General features: G+C 37.5%; 1 pseudogene; it reads right to left on the bottom strand.

The window, feature by feature from the left end:
- Positions 1 to 3836: 3836 nt before the first annotated feature.
- Positions 3837 to 26700, bottom strand: LOC110945072 (annotated as a pseudogene).
- Between the last annotated feature and the right edge of the window lie 347 nt (positions 26701 to 27047).

The following is a 27047-nucleotide window of genomic DNA, read 5'->3' as shown; positions in this document are numbered from 1 at the left end:
ACTTTTCAGTACATCAATACTGCATCGGATCGGGAATATATGACTCAGTTACGAGATGAGATTGTTGAGCAGTTAATGCAAAACATGGAATAAATGATTTAAAAAAATGTTATTGTATTTTATACATATTACTAGGTTATAACCCCGTGTATTACACGGGTTGAGTAAATAAATTTATTTACTAAATAATAAAACATTATATCTTTAAAAACTTCATTTATTGCACGAGTTGAATAAATATAATTTTTTATATTAAATAATAAATATATAAATATATATATATATATATATATATATATATATATATATATATATATATATATATATATATATATATATAAGAACCATATTGTACGGGTTGAATTAATGTAATTTTATATACCAAATAAAAAAATTATATCTTTAAAGCCACATGTATTACACGGGTTGAATAAATGTAATATTGTTTACCAAATAATAAAATAATACATCTTTAAAAAACCTCATTTATTACACGAGTTAAATAAATTTAATTTTATATACCAAATAATAAAAAAGTTTGTAAATGTAATTTTGTATAGTGAAAATAAAAATATTTAAGATATTAATACAAAGTTTGGTTTTCGTGATAAATAATTTGTTTTATTTAAAATATTTTAAATCAACAATTTACAATTTCGGATAATATTTTATTAGAAAAATAGAAGAATGATATTCGAAATTTAAAGTAGGATAAAATTTAATATTAGCTTATTATTCATTTATTTATTTAATTAATATAAGATAAGTTTGGAAGTGAGGCGAGAAAATCATAAAATAAATACCTACAATGAACGACATGTGTCACACATTAATGTTTTATTATAAAGTATAGTATAGATAAAAATTTAGATTGATATAAATAGATTATTTTATTGTAGCAAAATTTGTTAACGAAGTCTCAATAAATTTAATCCATTATTTAAAACTCCGTAAATGTATAAATGATAAATAATATTAGTTAGAGTAAATTAAGATTTTGGCCCCTGTGGTTATATCACTTTTATCCTTTTAACCCAAAAAAGATTTTTTTAACATCTGAGCTCCCAATGTCTTTTTTTCTAACCCTTTTGGCCCCTAACACTAACCTCATCCATTAAATGTTAGGGGCCAAAAGGGTTAGAAAGAAAACGTTAGGAGCAAAAAAGATTAGAAAAAAAGACGTTGGGACTCAGATGTTAAAAATTCTTTTGGGGCTAAAAGAGTAAAAGTGATATAACCACAGAGGCCAAAATCGTAATTTACTGTATTAGTTAAATAAATAATATTATAAATGAGAAGGAGATTAAACTAAATAATAATTATCCATAAGAAATTAAACTAAATAATATTTAGTAGAAGGATTATCTATAATTAATTAGAAAAGATTAAACTAAAATAATACTTATCTATAAAACATGGCCTAATATGATGACAAGTGTCTTAAAAATGGTTTCTTTTATTATATAGTATAGATTTAAGTGTTTTATAACTATTATTTATGTTTGAATGTTGAAAAACTCTTTTAAGTTAAATAAAATCAGCTTATTTATATTTTGGTTTATTTCAGCAGCTTATAGAAGTTAAAAAACAAACAGTCTTCTTTTTGCAGGCTGCGGATGTTTGGTTCACCTCTTCAGCAGCTACAGATGTCTACAGATGTAGTCCGCAGACTGCAGATGTTTTACCTCTTAAAAAACAAATGACACCGTATTCTCTAACAATTAACAATATGTCACTAACATACTTAAGAAATTTGCCAATTTCATATATGCTCATCATCTCAGGATCAACCACATCGAAAATTGAGACCTACCACTTGTTAGGCTAGCTTAGATGATCGATTTTATGTGTTCATGCATTGAGTTTGACCAAGATTTCCCCTTCCAGTTTCTTAATCTTATGAAGGTTAGGGTTTTCCTTTGTCCTTCTCTTGCTCCAGGCGACACACACACAGTGATGTGTGTTTGTTGTGTTTTAATTATTTTTATGAAACTAGTGGGAGACCCGCGCGTTGCGGCAGAGTCGATAATATCGGGCATAAATATAAGACCAAGTCGAGAGGGTGAAGGTTAAAAGGGTTGTTGGTGTTTTACGAAAGTTTCGCATAAGTCACCAGGCATGTAATCATCTCCTGTAATGATTGTATTGAACGCAACGTCTTTTTTTTTCTAACCCTTTTGACCACTAAAAGTAAATCGATGGGGTTAGTATTAGGGGCCAAAAGTGTTAGAAAAAAAGACATTGGGGGCTCAGATGTTAAAAGATTCTTTATTGGACTAAAAGAGTAAAAGTGATATAACCACAGGGGCCAAAATCATAATTTACTCTAAAAAAATATATTAGATAACATAAAAAAAAGTTCCGTGGTTCCTTTATACAAAAAAAAAAAAAAGTAAATTACGATTTTGGCCTCTGTAGTTCTATCACTGTTACCCTTTTAGCCCAATTTTTTTTTTAACATCTGAGCCCCCAACGTTTTTTAACCCTTTTGGTCCCTAACGTCTTTTTTCCAACCCTTTTGGCGTAATGGATGGGGTTAGTGTTAGGGGCGTTAAAAAAAGACGTTGGGGGCTCAAATATTAAAAAATTCTTTTTTAGTCTAAAAGCATAAAAGTGATATAACACAGGGACCAAAATCGTAATTTACTCAAAAAAAAAAAAAAAGAACTTGAGTGACTTTAATTTAAAAAAAAAAGAACTTGATTACTTTTGAACATGAAAACTCATAAAACTCCTTTTATTGTTGCAAACACAATTTGTTTACTTACGTTAATCTATTTACAATCACCCCACCACTACAAGATGTAAGAAAAAAATTGATAAAATTTATAAGAATACGCTTTTAGTTTATAAAAAGTGCGTAAAGGTTCTGCAGTATACCAAAGTTGAAACAAATTTATCCGGGGATGTAAACGTTTGATCCGTTTCGTCATTTTTCATTTTATTTTGACCCAATGAACATGACCCACGTTATTCTTTGTTATGGCCTTTTTTACATATATGATGTTCACATACATGTTGCTGCTCTTGGCATCTGACCCATTGTTGTTTGCTAAATCTGTGCTGAACAACTTTTTGAACCCAGGGAATTCTGCTTGACACTAAGACCATGTATAGTGGTTTTATCAATAATGCCTCTATCATGGGGGCGTTTTCTGCCATGTGGCAGTCCAGTTAGCATGGGGGCATTATTGGGGGTTATTGCAAAAGTGCCGTAGTAGGAATAATGCCCAATAACGCCCCTTCCAATCATTACACAATTATTTTTTTTATTAAAAACTTAAAATACTTTATTAAATTAAAAAAATACAATACTAGAAATAAAAAAACCTATTCAAAAGTAAAAAAAAAATTACATTTCCAAAATCTAATTAAAACTAATTTCCAAAAAATTACATTTCCAAAAAAATACAATACTAGAAATGCAGGGACTAAAATGAAAACTTAAAATCCTTTTTTATAACCTGCAATGAAAACTAAAATGAAATGCAGGGAGTAAAATGAAAAAACTTCTTCTTCTTCTTCCTTTCACCCACAAGAACAAAACCTGCAACTTTTCTTCTTCTTCCTTTCTATAACCTGCAACTTTTAAAACTAATTTTCTTTTGTTTTTTTTAATTAAAACTAAGTATATACACATGGCAAGGTTCAATTGGGCAAAGAAATAGAGTTCTAGCGTTTTTTAAAGCACGCCGGGGACAATTTTTTCTCGAAACACGCTCAAAAACGCCCGGGTGTAATGGGATGGGGGCGTGTTCGGGCGTTTTTTTTTTAATTTAAAAAAACGCCCCATTACGGACGGTCTAACTAAAATTTGAAATAGTAGGCCCAGTTATAAATACGATAACCATAATGGTACATGATTAAGCGCAGGCATTCACTTACATATATGAAGTTCACATACCTATTGTCGCGATTCGCAACTGACGCGTTTCTGTTTGCTGGATCTGCCGCAAACATGTCGGGGTCACAATGAACTCTCACCAATATCCGAGCAACCAATGAATTCGACGAACCACGATTCGTGAGTGCACTCAGAGCCACCTCAGCTGATAAATGTTCCGCCTGCTGGAGCGTCGTGTTTTGACCCACAACACTATATATATAAATTCTGAAATCACAAATTTAATGAACAGAAGTTAAACCTAACCTTTTAAGATTAAACATAAATTTCTCAAACATAGTTATCGAATAATGTACAGAAAGCTGGTTCTAAGTAAAACCGTGTGAACTCAGCAGCTCACGCTCATTTTGGTTCCATAAAAGCGCACACACCTGGGACCCGGTGTCCACCGAGTTCAAGCAAGCACCGGGGTGTGTATTCCAACACTTTATACATTTGTCAACACTACCACCACCGGACGCAAGAAGATTACCCTGAAATGGACACCAGGCAAGTGCTTTGACTGCAGTTGTGTGATCCTCCAGCTGGTGAAGCCATTGACTCGGTGAATTAACAGAAGCCACTGATCTATCCCAAATGTGTAAGAGATTGTCGTTACCACAGCTAGCCAACTATTGACCAGAAGCTGTCCATTTTAACCCATAAACCTCCTGGTGGTGGCCGGAGTATGTTTCCACTATATGTGCTCTAATTCTGACATCGTTATTTACGATCCGACCATCCATTCCTCCGGTTATGAGGATGTGGTTGTTCCAATCCATTGATCCGACCCGAGATTGATGGCACCCTCTGAACGTTCTCAACTGTTACAAAACAATTACAAAAAAAAAAAAACACAAGATATAACCATAAAAGTTCTAAGGACCGGATCAGTACCAGTTTATTTGAGGTGGAATCCCAGAGTTGGACTTCTGAATTGTTTAATCCGACTGAGATGTGGCGGCCATCTGGTGCCCACTTAACACTCGTAACCGGACCCACATCGTCATCTACAGTCACAAGTTCCGACGTGTTACCATCTACAGCATCCCATAGATACACCGTATTTCCTAGGGCAATAGCGAGGACGTTGCTGCTCCCCCAATCTAACAGATTCAAGTAGTAATCATCTTGAATATCGGGTGCATCCAATGTCCTTTCCGAAGCCTATAACCAAACATTTTAGGACTTTAAACAATAATACAAATTTGAATTTAATCACAAACACATATTGTAAATAATCACCTGAGGGATGTATCTACGGGCCTTTACTGGCTTCGCCTGCTGCACCAAAGACCACTCGCTTGGAACTGCATCTATTGGTGTCGGAGGCTTGTTCCTGAAAGCTAGAATCCTGGTTGTGTTCATGTTGAGGCTGTCCGCAACCTATCCACAAGAAAAGATATTAAAACAAATTATATATATAAAAAAAGAAAACTAAAGTGGTCTTATGTGATGATATTTATTACAGAAAGCAATTTATTTGTACCTCGTCACCTTCATCGGCGTAAGGAGTATTATCAATGACAGTAACGGGACCAGGCGTTCTTGATGGGATGTTGTCACACCCCGATTTCCACGTGTCTCACCGGTGGGCCCGGTGGGGGATTACCGTGACGATGTTGGCAACAATATAGTCAAACCACACAATTATATAATGCACAGCGGAAGCATAAGATAAATATATAAATTTCAACCTCTGATTGTAATATCAAAATGTATTACAGGGGTTGAATATATCCACAGTGGATCGTAAATAAAGGAAAAGTATTGTTCCATCAGATACTGCAATCAAGCTTGCGAGGCTTATCCCGACGCTAGGGAGCTAATACCAGCCAATTACGTTTAGGTACCTGCACTTAATCTTTTTGGGGAAAATACGTCAGTTTACACTGGTAAATACATTCAACTGACACATTTGAAAATGTTTATTAAAATTGATTTGAATGCACAAGGCACAAACTCTTTTATAACTTGGGAAAATTCATAATGATCTTGTGAACGTTTTACATGTTCTTTTATGCGTTCAGTAGCCCGGGTCGTGCCGGGTTAAAGATTTATAGACACACCACGTTTGCGCCGTAGTACAAAAACCAACGGCTACGTCTTTTAATTTTAATGTCGACACTTTATACCGGGTGTACGCCTACACCGGGATGTCGATGGTCGTGGCCATTTCGTAAAATGATGCCAAGGATATCCGGGACAACGGTCATTAAACCCCCCAAAGGCTTATAAGCAACAAAACTGTTTAAATGAGCCGATCATATTTAATCAATTAACCACCTAAGCGATGGAATTATATAATGCTCAATCAAGCGGTATTAATATACCGTAACCCAAGCCCGTATAGGGGAAATAAGTTAAAGTATTTACCTTTGCAAGTATAAATCCTTAATTTAGATCAAGTCACCGATAGCTTTTACTGGGGCTCCTAATCTGGAACGAAGGTTTTAATTAACCTCTTAGAATCCTAACGGTCCTTATATTAGCCGTAGCTTAAACCGGTTGATTCCGATACATAGATATGGTTAATTCGCACGAAAAGGTGAAAACCGAGAATGGAGTATGATTTGGACCCAACAAGTTCAGTGACTTGTTTTATATGGGTTTATAGTTCATACTCTGGATTTTGGGGTTCAAATAATATAATTTGACCCATATCGGCTATTGCACGAAAACTAGTTCCATGAGCCGTACCGTGTGCGCAAATAGGCGAAACGGTTAATCATAAGTGTCCTACGCTTATTTCCTAAGTCAATATGCCTTAAAAGTATTTTGGTATCAGTAGGATACCTTCCGTAATGCCCGTAACGAGTTTAAGTTTATATTATGCCCCGTAGGGGCTTTTCGGTCATTTTAAAGACTTTAAAAGGGCTTTTCAAGTTCTACAGGAAATCTGAGTTTCCCGAACAGCTTATAAAGCTTAAAATACTTTATTTATTATTTAAAACCAGTAGCAACTGGAATCGGGTCAAAAGACCTTGTAGAACTCCCGTTTTGGCCAAAAAGGGTATATTCGGTATTTACCGAACCGCAGCCATAACCGCAGGTTATGAGCAAGGTAAAAATTATTAAAAATCTTTAAAATTCCCAAAATATTATTTTACCACAGTGGGTAAAAGTTTTGGTGACGAAAACTTGGGTTAGATGGGCGTTATGCTAATTGCGCCGTTAATTACAAAACTTTCTTAAAAGTGCGCCTTTTAGCATAACTCTCATTCTAGGTCTCGGGTTGACGTGAAACTTTAAGGACATGCTTATAATTTAACAAGCAAGGTTTTGGTCCGTTCACGTGTTCGAAATACTCGTTTTAATTTTTAAAAGGCCGTTACGGTCAACTTTTAGGCGAATGACTGAATTGCGTAAAAGACTCGGATAACTCATGAACCGACCACAGAGGCGTATACCAACATGTGACCTGGTCCTAAGAGAGTCCTAAGGTATATTTACACCTCACTAAAACGGGTCAGAACTGAAGTCAATGCAAAAGTCAAACTTATGCGACTTTCGGCTCCGAACCGGTTCAATATAATAAATGATCGATTCAAACGAGCGCAAACATGTTTATATACTTATCATCATGTTTTATGATTGTCAAAACAGGTTCCATAACATATACATTACAGATTATGCATAAATCGCTAAAATAGCTTTCTGTTGACTTTTTAACCGCACGTTTGACTCGACATTTGACATAGTTAGAGTGGTGATCAGGGGGAACCATTTTAGAGGTTTATTACCCACGTAAATACCAACTCATAACCACTTTTGATTCGTCATAAGACTGAACCATTACTGATTTATTGTAAAGTCAAACCGTAGTTACGACGGTTTGGTTTTTAGCTAACAACTAAGCATAAACTGAACAATGGATGATCAAGGTAACTTACAGAAGTTAGAACTTGAATATGGAGTAGAGAAGAATGCTTGGAGCTTCTTAGAATGATCAGATAGTGTGTTTTTGTGTTGTGTGTATGTTATGAGCCAAGCATGCTATTTATAGTGGAACTAAGCCCTCTAGCTCACTAAATAACAACCTATACTGACCATGATGGTAAGTAGATGTCCCCTGAGTGATATGGGTCGAGTAGGGGGCTCCCATACCTCATTTATTGGGGTTGATCGTTCACTATGCTCAAAAGTCAAGAAAACACAAAGTTTCTGCATCTGGGCGTCCAATGCGGCCCGCATGGAGGTTCCATGCGTTTACAATGCGGGCCGCCTGGGATTTAAAGATCAGACGTATAGTTGAGGAGGCTCGCGGCCCGCCTCAACTTAACCCAATATGCAATGCGGGCCGCGTGGGTTAAGATTTCAGAAATTTTTAAATCTTTTATCATGATTACAGAATCTGGCCATTAATAACGAAATCTTTCGTAATGATTTACCTGACCTTTCGGTTTTGAAGGGGTAACTTTGCGGTTTAGCCCTCGGTTATTTACCGATAGGGGCCTCGTGTTATTTACCCGCATTATTAAGTCCCCGGTTTATTTATTAATTATATTGGAAAGCCTTAACTTTCACTGTTGACGCTTTTAACCCTTCTTCTACGAATTCGATCGTAACTTTCTCGTTTCATATCGAAACTTCGCGAAATTCATATATATTATCTTAGTGAGGGTATAATACCGTTACAAAGTCTTTGGAACGTTAAAGGGTCACTCAGAGGTATTATTAAACATGTTGACACAGTTAACCCCTGTAGTTTGTAATCTCTCACTTTCTTCCGCGTTTTGTTTTTGTACAATCTATAATTTATTCGTTTGAAGGTTTAAGCATTATTTAGGGATACTATACAGTATATTTACCCTTGTTGACATTTATAACCCTCGAATTTATATACTTTCAAGGTTTGTCAAAATTAGTCCTTTATTTAATATAGATGCCACGTGTAATCAAATGACACGTGTTAACACATCATTGGACACAAAATTTCGAGGTGTTACAGATGTTATCACTCATCATACTCTAAGAAGTCAACAGCTCTAATCTTTGCATTTGAACTTCGAGTTTATGGGTTAGTTCCTTGTTCAAATCCTTCAAAGTTAGCTGAAACCAGACAAATGTAGTAATGAACAATACAGGTCGATTTGGGTTACTAAAACCAGACAAAAAATATATTTCAACAAATATTTTATGTTATTTGCTCTGCTAATTCCTTAATGCTTGGGTCTTGTAACCATAACAAAATACATCAAATCAAAACACTAACTTGGGCTAGGTCCCACAACCAGCATAACCGAAAAACCAAACCGGTTGTAACCGAAACCAAACGGTTATGAAAATAACAGTCAAAACATTAGTTATAGATTCGGTTTTGAAGCGTAATCGAACCAACCCACGCTCACCCCGTAATACACACATATACATATATTAAGTCATATATGCGGATGAAAGAAAGCTTTATACATTAAGTAGACCAGCCATAGATGAGAAGTCAAAAGGATTTCCAGGAAATCCAGCTCCAGGTATGGAGGTCATAGGAGGTACACCTGAAGAGCTTGATTCCGATGAAGTTTTCTTGGCGGTATCAGTTTCTCTTCTGCATGAGAAAAAAATATATATTTAAAATAATAAATAAACAGATTTGAGAGTATTATCATGTCAATTATTAATAGTCAGATAATCCATATAGTTCAGAAATGCCACACTTCACGAGCACGTTTAGTGTATTTTTCTCTCTTGAACGGTCATCACTTTCCAAGCATCTGACGCTGCATTTGTTGCTTAAAATGTGATCAAATAAACTTTTTATTGGATTTTAGTAATATAAAATTAGGTACGTTAATAGTTGAAATGCGACCAAAATGCTTACAACTTTGTCACACCCCAATATTTCCACGTATTGCCGGTGGGCCCGGTGGGGAGTGTTGGGATTGAACCCTATCAGAGGAACAGATAATGTAAAGCCAAAACTGGATCAGCTCAGTGGATTCAAAATAAGCAGATGCTGATATACATATCTCTCCCCTTGAAAGTGATTACAACAACTGATGACCTCCTATCTGCTGATCTTACTAACTGTTGACCAATAACTGCTGCTCAATTAAAGATCTGATGAAGACTCAAGTCCTGCTGATTCAATCTACTGCCTTGAGTCAAGCACTGCTGATCCGGACAAGTGCTGTTGGATTCACAGCAGTAGAAGGTTGCAGCAGTTGTTCTATAGTCTGTTATGTAATAGAATGTAATAGCAGTAGTTAACACAAGCAGTGTCTGTATAGATCAGAGGTTAGAGTTTGTTAGGAGGTTAGATGTCATTTTCATGGTGACGTCATCTAAAGATGCTCAGTAGTTTGCAAGTGCTTATAAATAGTACAGTACTTTGTACTGTTCTATTAGCTCTTCACATCATTCGTCTTCTTTGCACGAACAAACTACTGAGCTCGGGCTGAGGGGGAGTTTGCATTCATACATCATCATTGTAATCGTGTTTGAAATAAATTCAATCATTCGGTTCTTTGTGTAAAGATGTTTGATTAAAAGTATTACTCTCATTTGATTGTATACAAAGTTTGTGTTCATCTTAATTTCCGCTGCACACTCATTCATTTCCATCTTATTTTACAAACAAAAGTACAATCAAAAGGAAACTCAGATCCAACAATTGGTATCAGAGCTAGAACAGTCAAATTTGATTTAACAATCATTTTGACGTAAATAGTTCAGCTCAAAACAGTTGATACTGATCGTTTGTTCGTCGTTGCAAAACAGAGTAAGGATTAATCACCATTATAGTTGATTTTTCAGTACCTGTAAAACAACAAGAATGACGTCACAATCTCAGGACGATAAAAACAACATTGGCTCGCTCTTTAAACCACCTATGCTAAAAAGAAATGAGTACAACATCTGGCAGAGGAGGATGGGTCACATCCTTGCTCAACAAAGCACAGGTTGTTGGAAGTCTGTTATCTTTGGTCCTCATGTTCCTACAGTGCCAAGCGCTGAAGATGGTAAAAAATTTGTTCCTAAACCTGTTGAAAATTATACTGAAACGGATTATCAAAAATTTGAACTAGATGCTAAAGCATTTAGTATTGTTGCATCAGGGCTCCCCAACGAAATATATGCTGGACTGTTACATTGTAACAGTGCCAAAGAGTTGTGGGACGCACTTAAGGAACAGTTTGGAGGTACCGAAGAGGTCATAGAAAACAATAGGGAAATCCTGAACCAACAGTATGAAACATTTTGTCATGTTAAAGGTGAATCACTGACTCAACAATTTGAGCGTTTCAGTTGTCTCATCAGTGAACTGAGGCTTGTTAAGGTCACGTTTTCAAACTCGACTCAAAATAGCAGGTTCCTCAGATCACTGCCAGAAAAATGGGACACAATAGCTATTGTCACCAGAACTGCACCTGAGTTCAAGGATCTGACCTTGACCCAACTCCATGGTCGACTCCTGACCTTTGAGAGGGAGTTGAACCAGAAAAGGAAGTTACAAGAGTCAGGGAAAACCGTTGATGATTATTCATTCGGTAACACTGCTCTTCTGGGTCAAGAAGAATCTGGTGGTAGTGGTAAGGATCAGGGTTATGATCACTTCATTGACATAACTGCTGGTGCAAACTTCAACAACCCTGATCCTCACTCTACAGGTTATGCATTCACTGCAAATGAAAACCAGATGTCAGACAATTTAAGCTTTGAACTCAATGATTTACAGCATTTCGACCCCACTGACCTAGAAGAAATGGACATCCTGCACCAACTGGCCTTGCTAAGTGTTAGAACTAGCAAGTTTTATAAGAGAACTGGGAGAAAATTTCCAGGTCTTCATGGGAACCTAAGGGTTGGGTTGGATAAATCGAAAATCAAGTGTGACAAGTGTAACAGGTTGGGACACTTTGCTAGGGAATGTAGGAGTCAAACAACTGGTCCCATAGTTACTCACCCTAGTTCAAATCCTAGACCTCAAACTCAAAACACTGTGCACTATGCCCAATATGCCCCAGCAGCACATGTGAACACTGCTCACTATGCTGTTTCCCCTATGCCAGTGCATTATGTCCAAACAGCTGCTCCACAGATCCAATTTGTTCAAACCCCTGCTCCCCAGGCACAAGTGCAATCTGCACCTCAAACTACTGCTCCAGTAGTTACACAACCTGAACAACAAAGTTTCTTTAGTCAAGAGTTTGTTGACTGGAGCAGTATGCCTGAAAATCTTAATGATGAAAATTTTGCACTATATGCTTCAAATGATTCTTCTCACAATGAATTTTGTTTGATGGCATTAGAGTCAATACAGGAGGGGGTTGAATCTGAGGAGGAACAGCTGAAGGTTGAAACAGTGGAAGAGGTGACTGAAGCAGTGGTTACTGCTGTGACTGATGAAATACTGCTGGGAGAAAGTTCAGGTGCCCTGATTGAACCAATGATAGATCTATGGTCTGAAGAAGACAAGAAAGATGAAAAGGCTGGTGAGGAAGAAGAGAGAGCTGATGAGGAAGAGAATCCTAAATGTGATTGTGCAATGATGGCTGCTGCCAAGGTATCACCTCAAGTTCTAGAAAAACTATGTTCTGACAATTGCATTATTGCTTTTGCCAACATCAAAGAGGTGAACGAAAACCTTAGGAACAAAATCTTAACTGAAGAAGTCAAATTTGAAAGATCTTTAAAAGAACTTAAAAACAAGTTGACTGAAAAGGAAAAAGAGATTAGCAGTTTGAAAGAAGAGTAAAGCATAACCAAAACCCAACTCCAAACTATGGTAGAAAAATACCAAGTTTGCAAAAAGGAGTTAGAATCCACCCAGATCACTTGTGAAAAATGGGTGGAATCATGCAAAGGGTATGAGGTTATGCTTGAGAAACAGATAAAAAGCAATGTAAAATTTGGGGTTGGTTATAGAAACATGATGATGAAAACACTGCTTTTGGAAAATCTGTTTCAACCACTGATGAAACTACTGAGTTCATCCCAACAAACAAGGATGGCCAAGAAGTGAAAATCACTGACAAACTTGGTAACAAAATCACACTTGGCAGACCAGTGGGTCCCTCTGCATTTGAGGAGATTGAAAATCATCAATTTAAACCAAGATGGTCTGATGAGTGTGATATCCTTGAAAATTTCAAGCCAATGGACTTTACATCAACTGATGGTGTTAAGGCTCCAAAAGCTAAAGTCATTCCTCTTAAGGATATTCCAGCGGTGGTCAAAACCTCTGCTATAAAGGAGTCTGAAAAGAGGAAGAAGAAAGAGAAAATTGATAACTTGTTTTGTGAATTCTGTGAGAAGAGGAACCATCTAACAAAAGATTGTTTCCATCTAAAAGCTTATGACTTAACCAAAACAAGTGTCACTACTTCAGCTGAAAGTTGCAGTGTTTGTGGTAAAACAAACCATAAAACTCAGGCATGTGTGTACCTCAAAAACTTCAATGAAAAGAAGAATGAGTACATGGCTAAAACATCCTTGAGTTCATCAGCATCTTCACCATCTGTCAAGTTCACAAAGAAACAACCACTGTTTGTGCCAGTTCAAACAGCTGTCACAAAACAGCTGAACCAAACATCTGTCAAAAGAGATGTTCAGGTTACTGATGCACCTCCTGCCAATCAATTCAGAAAGGGCAAGGAAAAACAGTCTTACCAAAGGATTCCACACGTTTATGAGGTCTACAAAAAGCCCTCTAAACCCAGAGTGAATAGGCATCCTTTCGGTTACCAGCAGTTGATTGGGCAAGACCCCCAACAGTGGTTAGCAAGAAACAGTACTAAAACTGTCCAAACCCCTGACTTAACCACTGCCCATCACACTGCATCCATACCAGACACTGTTGAGACCCCATCCAAAGTCCTGTTGGCTTTGGAGTCCTTAATGAACTAATCCTTTTACTTCATGTGCAGGGAGCTTCTGCATGCTTTGATAGTCTATGGTATGTAGATAGTGGAGGCTCCAGGCACATGACAGGATGTAAAGCCCTCCTCAAAGACTTTAAAATCCATGGTGGGGGTGATATATCCTTTGGAAATAATAGTAAAGGGAAAGTTCTGTGGTCTGGAACAGTGCAATCTGGCAATGTAAAATTTGAAAATGTCAATCTAATAGACAATCTAAAATTCAACCTTCTGAGTGTGTCTCAAATGAGTGACAAAGGGTTTGGGTCATTCTTCACAAAAGATTGTTGTAGGATTGTTGGACCAGAAATGGTCAAAAAGATTGAAGCAATAATTAAAAATGGTCAAACAAAACTTGTTGCTCAAAGAAGTGGCAATGTTTATGTTGTTGACATGTCTAAAGAGTGTCCCAGAGCTGATGCCTGTCTGTTCTCAGCTGCCTCTAACAAAGAGACAGAACTTTGGCACAAAAGACTAGAACACACCAATCTTAAGACAATAACAGAAATTTCAAAAAATGGTTTGGTGAGAGGCCTACCACAAAAATTGTTTTCATGTCCTGAACATTGCATTTCCTATTTAAAAGGAAAACAGCATAAAAGTTCATACAAGTCCATTGAGGAGTCCAAAACAACCCAGTGCTTGCAAATGCTGCACATGGATTTGTTTGGCCCAGTTCAAGTCATGAGCCTCAAAAAGAAAAGATATTGTTTAGTTATAGTTGATGACTTTTCTAGGTTTACATGGACTTTCTTTTTGCAATCTAAAGATGAAACTGCAGGCATTTTGCAAGACTTTGTGACACAGGTTGAAAAGCAATTTGATCTTCCAGTGAAAAGCTTTAGGAGTGACAATGGCACATAATTTAAAAATAGGGAGTTGGATGCCTTCTGTGTGAAGAAAGGGATTGTAAGGCAGTACAGCATCCCTAGAACACCAGAGCAGAATGGGGTTGTTGAAAGAAAGAACAGAACTTTGATTGAGGCTGCCAGAACCATGCTTGCAGATTCAGGTTTGCCATTAACTTTCTGGGCTGAGGCAGTAAACACTGCTTGCTATGTCCAGAACAGAGTTTTAATCAACCCCAGGCACAAAAAGACTGCCTATGAAATTATGTATAAAATCAAACCACTGACTCATACTTCAAGGTATTTGGCTGCCCATGCTTTATTTTGAACTTAAAAGATTCCATTTCAAAATTTGCAGCCAAAATTGATTGTGGTTATTTTCTGGGATACTCAACCACTGCCAAGGCCTACAAAGTGTTCAATGCACGGACCAAGGTAGTGGAGGAGACTTTGGATGTAAAGTTCAATGAACTTTCATCAATGAAAATCCCAGCAAATCCTGCTGAACTGTTTGATCTTGAAAAATTCACTTTTGAAAATACTGCTGTCAAGACTAACAGTGCAGGTCCATCAGAGGATACAACACCAGACTATGGGTATGAAGTCATCATCCCTCAAAGGTCTGCCACAAAAGGGAAAGCATCAGTTGTTCAAAACAACTGTCAAAGCTCAACCACTGCTGCATCAACAGTTGTTGATCAAAGTAGCCCATCCACCACTGCTTCCATATCCTCAACTACTGCTGACAAAAGTCCTCAGACAGTGGATAAAAGTCAGCAGTGGTCCACTCCATTACCACCCATTCCACCACCTTTTGAAGCCACTGCTGGGTCATCAAAGTCACCAGCAGTGGTTAGCTCAGATGATACACATTTGCAGCCTTCACCAACAAATGCCATCATACCATACCAAGGAGATTTAATCTTCTTGAGATCTCATCCACCTGATCAAATCATTGGCAACATCAATGAAGGGGTGCTCACAAGAAGCCAAACCCAAAACATTTGTCTTTTTGCTGGTTTTCTATCACTCCATCAGCCAGTCAAGTACCAAGAGGCACTAAAAGACAACAGCTGGGTAGAAGCCATGCAAGAGGAGCTCCAACAGTTCAAGAGACAACAAGTATGGGAGCTTGTACCACTGCCAAAAGAGGTCAGTCCCATTGGCACAAAGTGGGTCTTCAAGAACAAAACAGATGAAAGGGGCATTGTTGTCAAGAACAAAGCCAGGCTTGTGGTTCAAGGTTACAGACAGGAAGAGGGGATTGATTATGATGAAACATTCGCCCCTGTTGCAAGATTGGAAGCTATCAGACTGTTCCTGGCCTTTGCTGTCAACCACAACATGAAGGTGTTTTAGATGGATATCAAAAGTGTTTTCCTCTATGGTACATTGCAAGAAGAGGTATATGTATGTCAACCTCCAGGCTTTGAGGATCCATTTTATCCTGATCATGTCTACAGGCTAAACAAAGCCTTGTATGGCCTGAAACAAGCACCAAGGGCTTGGTATGAAACTCTTTCCAACTTTCTACTCTCAAATGGTTTCAAAAGAGGTACCATTGATAAAACACTGTTTCTTAAATGGAGGGGGAAAGACTTAATGATTGTCCAAATTTATGTGGATGACATTATTTTTGGAAGCACATGTACCAAAATGTGTGAAGAGTTTAGAGAACTCATGACAGCTGAGTTTGAAATGAGTGCAATGGGTGAGCTGCAATGCTTTCTTGGTCTCCAAGTACAGCAAATGCAAAATGGAACTTTCATTCATCAAAGCAAATATGCTAAAGAACTTTTAACCAAATTTGATATGAATGATTGTAAACCATGCAGCACACCCATGGCCACAAACAAGCTGGTCATGTCTGATGAAAAGGATGAGTTGATTGACCCAACACTTTATAGAAGCATGATTGGGTCTTTATTGTACCTAACTGCATCTAGACCAGACATCATGTTTGCAACATGTGTCTGTGCAAGAAGTCAATCAGCTCCCAGAAAATCTAATCTCATTGCTGTAAAAAGGATTCTCAGATACATAAAAGGTGCTCCCACACTTGGTATCTGGTATCCAGCTAATGGGAATATCAAGCTTTCAGGTTTCTCAGACAGTGACTTTGCTGGTTGTCACACAACAAGGAAGTCCACTTCAGGAGGGTGCCAGTTTCTAGGTGACTGCTTAGTTTCTTGGCAAAGCAAAAAGCAAGCAGCAGTTTCAACATCCACTGCTGAGGCTGAATACATTGCTGCTGCAAGCTGTACAGCCCAACTCCTGTGGCTTCAAAATCAGTTACTGGATTTTGGTATCACTGCCTTAAAGACACCACTTATGCTGGATAGCCAGGCAGCAGAAAATATCATCAAAAATCCAGTTTCCCATTCTACCACCAAACACATCGACATCAGACATCACTTTGTGAGGGATTGCTATGAAAAAGGTTTGATTTCTCTGCATCATGTCCCAACTAAAGACCAGCTGGCAGATGTGCTCACAAAAGCACTTGATACAGCCACTTTTGAAAGTCTGGTCTCTAGGATTGGGATGCTGAACATGGAATAACAAGCAACCTCTTGTTTTTCTATGAATAAAAGCAACAAAATGTTTTCAGAAAATCAAAAATCCATCCTTAAAAATAGCTTAAAAATGAAAATTTCATTAAAATCCTTAAAAGTCTGCCATAACCACTGATTGTTCAAAAGTCTGCTCTCCTTCAAAAAGTCTGCCCATTGCTGAAAGGCAACCTCTGTTCTCTCATTCCTTGATAACCACTGTTGTTCAAAAGCAGTGTCTTATCCACTGATATGCTATCTACTGATAGTAAAAATCATCCATTGTCCCCTTTCCACTGCTTTCATCCGTTGCTTTCACCAAAAGTACTGTCCTTCATTTTCACCAGTGGTTGCAACGTGGGCAGTACAAAATCGAAGTCATCTGCAAAACCCACATCAAAATCCTCGAAAACAGCCTCTCAAAAGGCAACCATCACTGACATTCCATTCAAAAAATCTCACAATCTCCTGGGTCTTCTCACAAAACCAGGAACCACAGATGTTTTCGATTCCATCATCACCATCATGGCAAAATCAAAGTACAAAACTTTGTTCACCGCCGACGCACCCATCTACTTGGCAACCCAAAGGGAGTTTTGGAAGAATGCAACTCTTGAAAAACAAGGAGACATTGCAACTGAAATCAAATCTTCCATAAAGGGTAAAGCTGTTCACATTACACCACAATCCATCTCCGAAGTCTTTTAACTCGATGACCAGGCAGGTAAAACTTCCTTCACCAAAAACGAGTTGCACATTGACTTCATTGAAAGAGGGTATGAAGCCACAATGATGACGAAACTGACCTTAGAAAAGGGTTATTTTCCTCCTGCAACAAGATTTTTATTTCATACCCTCCTAGTATGTGTTTCAAACAAAACCACTTCTTTCAATGAGATCCCTATAAAGATTCAAAATCTGGGATATGCGATTCTTCAAGAAGAAAATTATAACTATTCTCGGGAAATCTTTAAAGATTTGGTTAATAATGTTGAAAGTAAATCATTTTTACTGTTTCCAAGGTTTTTAAGCTATTATTTTCAAAAGAAATTCAGTAAGGATGATTTGCTTCTAATAAACCAAGGTGAAATAACTGCAATAAACTGTCTAACATCTGAAACATTTTCACGTATGTTAGCACCTTGCAAAACACAAGCAGGGGTACCTGAGCAGACTTTAGCAGTTACCACTGCTCCTCAGGTATCTGTTGCTGAGCCTACTGCTCTAGGTGATCAAAGCAGCAGAACAACTGTTTTGAAACCCACACCTACCACACCAAAAAGGCCATCCAAAAAGAAAAATCAAAAACCCTCCAAACCAATCAAAAAGGCAACTCTGGCAGATGAGATACCAGAGTTAATGCCTGTGACAACACAAATGTCACTAGCAACCACTGCTGCTTCTTCCTCACAGCAGTTGGTACAAATATCTCAACCCATAACCATAACTCCTCCTGCTTCTTCACAAAAAGGACAGGTTGTACACAAAGGGCCACCACATCATGATGCTCTGGATACACTTGTCTCCATCATCCACAGCTCAATGCCCGGAGAAATTCCGCCTTCTAAACCCACCATCACATCCTCAATTCCCCCAAAAACACAACTACTGTTGGATGCAATTGACTTGAACCAGGCACTATCCAGTCCTTCTCAATTACCTGTCAATGGGAATATACCTCAACAAATGACTGGGCCTGCTGTATCATCCATTGCTAACCCACCAACAAAACCTGAGGAGGTTACACCCATCGAGTTACAAGTAACTCTTTGTGGTAATCCAAGTGAAGCAGCCACTACAACTGTTGAACCTACAGGTTTACAGTTGGGCAGTGGTTTCATTAATAAGACTTCCTTGGAGGCAATTCCTTACATAGCACCTCTGCCAACCACCAGTGGATTTATATATCCAACTGGCATCATCAAAAGGTTATCAAGTGTTGAAGGAAGAAGACCCCAGTACCAAGAAAAAGGGGCATCAGTGGTTAGTGTTTGGAATAAATTCCTTACATCTGCCACTGATAAAACCACTGATAGTGGGAAATCAGATGATCCCATTAAATTGGGTGATGATTTAAAGTACCAGAAATTGATGGATCGTGTTGCAAAACTTGATAACTCTGTTGCAGAGCTCAAAAATATGCTCCAGCAGTTGTTACTGGTACAAAAGGTACAATCCACTACTGTTCCACCTCAAGCACCTGCTCTACAACAAGCACCTGCTACAAATGAGCTCTGGAATCTCTTTCAACCTTATCTCCATCATCAGGCACAACTGGCAGATCAGCAACATGAAAAACATGTTCAACAGCTGAGAAATGCTATGGAGTCTAGGTTCAAAGACACTCAGGCTGATCTAAAGGCTCTCAAAACTCAGATCCTGCACGCCACTGGCACTGCTCCTCCACCAGTATTCTTCATTGATCAACTCCCTGAAGATAATGCCAAAAAGGGGGAGAAAATTCAAGAATGGAGAAGAAAGGGAATAACTGATGGTCTTTACCTTGCACCAGAAAATTCAAATATGACCAAGCAGATCCCTTTGCCAGATGGTAGTAAGAAGATTGATGAGACTACAAATGCACTTGCAGAAGCACTTGCTTGTGTAAAAAGGGATAGAGAGGCCAAAAAGAAAGCCAAGGTGGATTATCCGGATCAGGGTACTTCAGGGTCAAGAGATGATGAAAATCTTTTTGATGAAAAGAAGAAGCATACTAGAAAAGTAAGGCTACCCAAATCCATTCCGGTCAGGCGTTCAAAGTCTGTTCAAAAACCACCTCCCAAAACAGGTGTTGTAACCTCTGTTGTATCAACTGCTGTTGGTACCTCAGTAGTTTCAACATCTGCTCCCACTTCAACACACACCACCTCAACACACACTTCATCTACTGCTTTACCACCATCACCACCAAAATCACAATCACCTCCTGTCAAAAGGCAGAAGACAACAGATGTTAAAACATCTGTTGTAAAGACAACAGTGGTTGGAACACCAGTTGTTTCAACAGCTGTTAGTCTATCACAAACCACTGCCACTACAACCATCTTTCCATCCAAAACATCATCAGTCCCTCCTCAAATAAAGAGGAGGAGGCTAACTCCTAAAGATGATGTCACTTCACCACCCCAAACATCTTCAAAACCTTTAGCTCTTGTCAATATACCAAAACCAGTTCCACTTTCTTCTGTTCCAATGCACAAACCTTTACCTCCTGCAGGTGTTCAATTTCCTCTTGAACTAGAAGCTGTCAGAGAAGAGATAAAATCCTTCTATACTGAGGATGACCCTGCCAAAAGGAGTTTGCCCTCAATCAAAGGATATCCATGGCCCAAAAACATTGATGAATATTTGAAAATAAAGGCCAAACAAGCAGAGGATATCTCACAAAGAAACTCACAAGGGAAATCTGACAAAGAAGTTTCAAGATACTGTTTTGCAAAGAATGTTAGTCAACAAATTTCTGAAAGAGCAGCTGAAACTCTGAAGAAAGACTACATTGAAAGCATCATGGTTTACAAGAAATACAAAGGAGAGAGACAAAGGAGAGAGACACATGTACAAAGAGTGGACTATCCCAGAGCTTGAAGCTGAATCAGCCAGAATTCAAGTTATGATAAAAAGGAAAGTCACTCACACTCCTCCTGATTGGGCAAAGTTCAAAAAGAATGTACCTGAAAAGCTGTTGGAACTAAAAAGAATGAAAGAAGAATTGGTTGTTGCTGAATTTGGCACCAAAAGACAAGTTGCTAGATGGAAAGAAGATTTGGTCAGGTCAACCTACAGAAGGTTGGAGGAATTAAGGAAGAAAGATCCTAAAATCCCTCAAAAACCTGACTATCCTGAAGCAGCGGTTTCAAAAGGACCATCAAAGCTGCAAATCAGGAGATCCACTGCTCCAGCTGGTACTGCCTTTTACAAAAGAAGGAGTCAAAGCCAGCTAGGTGCTGAAACAGTTCAAGATATTCTTACTGGCAATGATGTTGTAAAAGAAGGCCTGTTAAGAACGTTGAAAGAAGAACTTGAACAAGAAAATTCTGCTCCCACTGCTCAGCCAGTGATGAACCGGCCAGCCTCTCCAAATACTTCTGCAAATAAGCATCTCCCAAGAAACCCACCAGGCTCAAAAATACAAAAGTGGGCAACTGACAAACAGACCCGCGTATTGACTTTGCTCAGGTCTGGTGGAGAAGTGAAGATAATATCAAGGGAACAAGCTCTTGGCCTGAGTCTTGAAGATTTGCAGGATCTCCTTGATCTTCCACTTAGCAGGGATGATGAAGATACAGATGCTCTTAGCTTTGAATTGCAATTTAAAGGCCAGATAAGGGAGCTGTTGATGAGGCAATAAAATATCCACAATAATGAAGAGTTTTGGCATTATATGTTCCAGGGGGAGATTGTTGGGATTGAACCCTATTAGAGGAACAGATAATGTAAAGCCAAAACTGGATCAGCTCAGTGGATTCAAAATAAGCAGATGCTGATATACATATCTCTCCCCTTGAAAGTGATTACAACAACTGATGACCTCCTATCTGCTGATCTTACTAACTGTTGACCAATAACTGCTGCTCAATTAAAGATCTGATGAAGACTCAAGTCCTGCTGATTCAATCTACTGCCTTGAGTCAAGCACTGCTGATCCGGACAAGTGCTGCTGGATTCACAGCAGTAGAAGGTTGCAGCAGTTGTTCTATAGTCTGTTATGTAATAGAATGTAATAGCAGTAGTTAACACAAGCAGTGTCTGTATAGATCAAAGGTTAGAGTTTGTTAGGAGGTTAGATGTCACTTTCATGGTGACGTCAGCTAAAGATGCTCAGTAGTTTGCAAGTGCTTATAAATAGTACAGTACTTTGTACTGTTCTATTAGCTCTTCACATCATTCGTCTTCTTTGCACGAACAAACTACTGAGCTCGGGCTGAGGGGGAGTTTGCATTCATACATCATCATTGTAATCGTGTTTGAAATAAATTCAATCATTCGGTTCTTTGTGTAAAGATGTTTGATTAAAAGTATTACTCTCATTTGATTGTATACAAAGTTTGTGTTCATCTTAATTTCCGCTGCACACTCATTCATTTCCATCTTATTTTACAAACAAAAGTACAATCAAAAGGAAACTCAGATCCAACAGGGAGTATCGTGACGTAGTTGATATCATCATAGTCAAATAATCACAGTTCAATGCATAGCGGAAGTCTAAAGTAATAATAATACAAACCGATTCAAAAGTATAATAAAAATATTACACAACGGGTTGTAATTGGATCCACAGGCGGATCAAAACAAAAAGAAATATTGTTCAACAGATTTAAGCATCAAAAGCTTGTAAGACTCTTTATTTGATACTAGGAGTAGCCAGCCCATTTCGCGTAGTACCTGCACTTAACCTTTTTGGAAAATACGTCAGTTTACACTGGTAAATACAATTAACTGACTCTTTTTGAAAAGTGTTCATAAAATTGATTTAAATGCACAAGGCACAAAATTCTTTTATAACTTGGGACAATTATTTAAATAATCTTGTATACAGTTTTACATGTTTGTCGTCCATTCGGGACCCGGTTAGAAGAGCCGGATTAGATTAATTGACACACCACAAGTATATGCCCACAAGAGATGTAAGATACCGTTTATACATACGCAACTGTCAGGTGTATGCCTACACCCCGTGCTTAAGCCGTGGCCATTTCTAATAAATGAGCCGAGTATATCCAGGACATGGTCATTAACGCCCCAAAGGCATTGCATCAAACAAGACGGATTAAAACGGGTTATTTCAATAGCTTAACCACTAATCGATTAAACATTCAATACCCGACCAAGCGGTATTATTATAATACCGTGTCCCAAGCCCGTATAATGGAAAATAAGTTAAAAGTATTTACCTGAGCAAAAATATAAATTTATCCTCAGCCGTATATCAATCAGCAAGTACAAGTATCTTTTACTGGGCTCCTAATCTGGAACGAAGGTTTTAATAACCTATTAGATCCCTAACGGGTCTTATTTAATTTATAACTTAGACCGGTTAGTTTTAAAGAAAGGTATACGGTTCAAAATGCAAGATTAAGCGAATACAGGAATAGAATGTGATTTAGACCCAACAAGTATGAGGACTTGTATAAAATGGGTAAACTAAATACATTCTGGATTTTGAAGTAAAAATGATAAGGTTTGACCCATTTCGGTTAATTTATGCAAACTTGTTACATAAACCGTACCGAACGCCAAAAATGCATAACGGGTAACCAAATGAGTCATGAACAAGTTCCACAGGTTTAATATGCTTTAAATATGATATGATATCAGTAGGATATCTTCTATTATACCCAAAACGAATTTAAAATCAATTTAAGCCCCGTAGGGGTATTTTGGTCATTTTAAAGTTTATAAAAGAGGTTAAATGGTAATCTGAGTTTATGGTCTAAAACAATCAGTAAAAATATTTATTTTAACAAATTATGTCAGTAAGATATCATACATATGCGAATTTTATCATTTATGGCCAAATTATGCACCGTAGGGGCATTTTGGTCATTTCATATATGCTATAAGGGTCAAATTTGGAAATCTGAGTTCAAAACTTTTACTTACTGTTAAAGTATAAAAATTTGCTTATAATATCAGTAGGTAATGAGTCTTAAGTGTCAAATATAGTTTCAACCCATACTATGCGTTTAAAAAGCGTAAAAGTCGGTATTTGACGATTTTCGGGTTATTTAAGGAAATCTGAGATTTTGTTCAGTCTCTAAAGCTTAAAATATTTTATTTAACATATGAAATCAGTAAGAAAAGGTTTGGTATCAAAATGTTATGTAAAACTCATTTTATCAAAGAAAAGGGCAATTTCGTCAATACCGAATTTACACTAAAACTCTATAATATAATCAGTGAAAAATTTGACAAAAATTTCCAAAAATCCCTAATTATTATATTATATCAGTGGGTAGAAAGTTTGGTGCCAAAATTTGGGTTTAAATATGATTTATACTAAAAATGCCATTTAATTAATAAAAAGCTTTCAATTTACGATATCGAGCATAACTCTTATTTCAGACCATAAACTGATGTCAAATTTTTAGGACATACTTAAATATCAGTAATAAAGGTTTTTGTTCTCTCACATTTTCAAAAATCTCGTTCTTATATCAAAAGGGCATAATGGTCAACAATTAAGCATTTAACGGAAACATGCAAATGATTCAGATTTCAAAGGACCATACAGTATAATCTCAGAGGGTTATACTAACATGTAATATGGTCCTAAAGGAACCCTAAGGCATAACTAAACTAAGCTAAATCGGGTCAGAACTGAAAGTCAAAGCAAAAGTCTACTTTTGCGACTTTCGGTTGCGAACCGAGCCTAAACTCAGAATTGTCGGGTTGAACATGCCTAAACATGTTCTTATATTATTTACCAAGTTATTTTAGTGTTGAAACGTGTTCCATAACCTATGCATTATCAGTTAAGAATTAATTTGTAAAAATTTGATTTTGTTGACTTTTTATTAATAAGTTTGACCCGACAATTGACTGAGATAATGTGATAATTAAAAGGTGCCCTTTTAAGGGTTTATTACCTACGTAATTACCAACACATAGCCACTTTCAATTCGAATAACGGCTTGACCGTTTGTGATTAATCACAAAGTCAAAGCTTAATTACGATAACTTTGACTTTCGGTCATTAAGCTAATAAAACTTAAACTTAGGAAGCTAAGAACACTTACTATGGTCCTTAGCACGAATATTGAACTGAAGAAAACTTTCTTGAACTCCAGGAAGCTCCAGAGAAAGAGTTTTGAAGTGAAATCTCAAATGTGCAAGAACACAAGAACAAACAAGGGCCTTATATAGGAACTTTGATGCATCAAGATCAATCCATTTGTCCCTATGTTGTTACCAGATGTCCACAGGTGTCCCTAGGGCAGTAAAAACCGCTTACAAGCCCTAGGTATTGCTCAGAACTCATGCAAAGGCGGTGGAACAGGTTGCAACATGCAGCTGTCCACTTTTGCTGTTACTTGCACTCTTACGCGGCCCGCGTAAGAGTTGAAGCCTGTCTACGCGGCCCGCGACGAAGGGTTGATTCGGTAAAAAGTTTTAAAACTTTGCAATTTCAGTCCCTGGTCCATTTTAAGTTTAAATAACTTCCATTTATTGCACTTATGACCCCTATAGTTAACTATTAAGGGCCTTGGGTCACAAATTAACTCTGTTAAGCTCCCGGTTAGTTGTAAGATCACCCGAAAAGTCTTGTTTTCATCGAAACTCCATAACATTACTACCCATTATTCTCGAGAGAGAAATATACAAACGTTATAATGCTTTTGGGATCGTTAAAAGGTCACTCAGAGGTAACTTTTAACATGTTGACACTTTTAACCCCTATACATTGTAAGGTTTGAAATTTAGGCGCAAACGACTTTCAATGTCCGATAATTTATTCATTAAGAAATACGAACCTCACGTAAGGTCAATCATAGGCACAAGTTAGGCATGTTGACACTTTTGATCCTTCCACATACGTCTTTACACTGTTTGACAAATTTTAGTTCCTCGGAAACAATTTATTACACGTTTAAAGTCCATGACACGTGTCTTGATTATATTGGTCATGATTTTACAAGGTGTCACAAACTTTCAGGCCAGAGGATTCAGGATGAGAAGCGTTGTACTCCTTAATTAACTCGCGGCTAGAATATTAATTATACTTCAGTACGTCAATAACTTGAAATGAAAAACAAAGATAACTTACAAATAATAACTTTTATACAAAAATGCACCCAAGAGCAAGCAGGACGGGGCGTACCACCTTGTTTCTTCTTCTTCTTTCTCTTACTGCTCTCATACTCATGACTTGTTGCTTCTTTTCTCTTGCTCAACATCGAATCATCATCATCACTGTTCACCTGAACAGATTTAACCTCCATCAAATTCTTAAATTCCTTCAGAAATAATAAGCAATATACACAATCGTTAAACGTTGAGCCGCATAGTCCTACTGGCACAAAACTGTGTTAATAATACGACAAACATACGTTCTAAACTTTCTCTTGGTTTATACTCTAAACAAATATCAAACCGCTTCACATACCTCGTTTTCCACTAAATCTTGCTACAACTGATCAAGACATTTAGCCATTAAACAACCAAACTTTTCTCACATCATTAACGTAAACAGCTAACGCGAAGCAAGTTTTCTCACATTATAATCACACTAATCACCACTTATGCCTAGTTAACTACCATAAATATAAAAAAAATATGCTTTGCAGGATAAACCCTAACATAATATAATAAACATACATTCCCTATCAAAACCAAAATGACCCATCACAAACTCCAAATAAACAAACACACACCAAATTCAAATTCAAGAACACCCATTACACATTTATCCAATCATCATCATAATTCACCCAAAAGGTATACATTAACAGAAAAGAACACCACTAAATGTGAATGACAGATAAAACAAAACTAAGAGCAGAACATTATACCAGTGGGGAGATGTTAGTTCTGTCAAAATCAAGAGAGCTAATATCAGCCATGTATAAGTAAGGGTGAAAGTTAGTTAGGGTTATGAAACGGGGGTAACTTTAAGTCATTCTTGTTTTTGTGGGTTAGGGGTTCTGATCGAGTTATTTAGGTGAAAGGTTGTGATTTTGATGATGATCAGGAGGTGGGTATGGGGGGGGGACGGTGCATTTGGTGTCTGATGATGAAACGTTGAGGCGGTTTGGGTTCTGGTTGAGAAAAATAAAGAGTGAGATCTTTGGAATTCCTAATTGAATGTGTAGAGATAATTACAGTGGGGAGTTTATGTCGATTAGGTTTCCTAAGGGTAGGGATGGTAAGGATTTTGAGAGTGTGGGAATAGGGTGTAGGATGAATTTAC

This window comes from Helianthus annuus, chromosome 6 (genome assembly GCF_002127325.2).
Source record: "Helianthus annuus cultivar XRQ/B chromosome 6, HanXRQr2.0-SUNRISE, whole genome shotgun sequence".
Lineage (NCBI taxonomy): Eukaryota > Viridiplantae > Streptophyta > Magnoliopsida > Asterales > Asteraceae > Helianthus > Helianthus annuus.
Note: the sequence above shows the minus strand (reverse complement) of the source record. Positions and strands in the feature narration are given on the sequence as shown.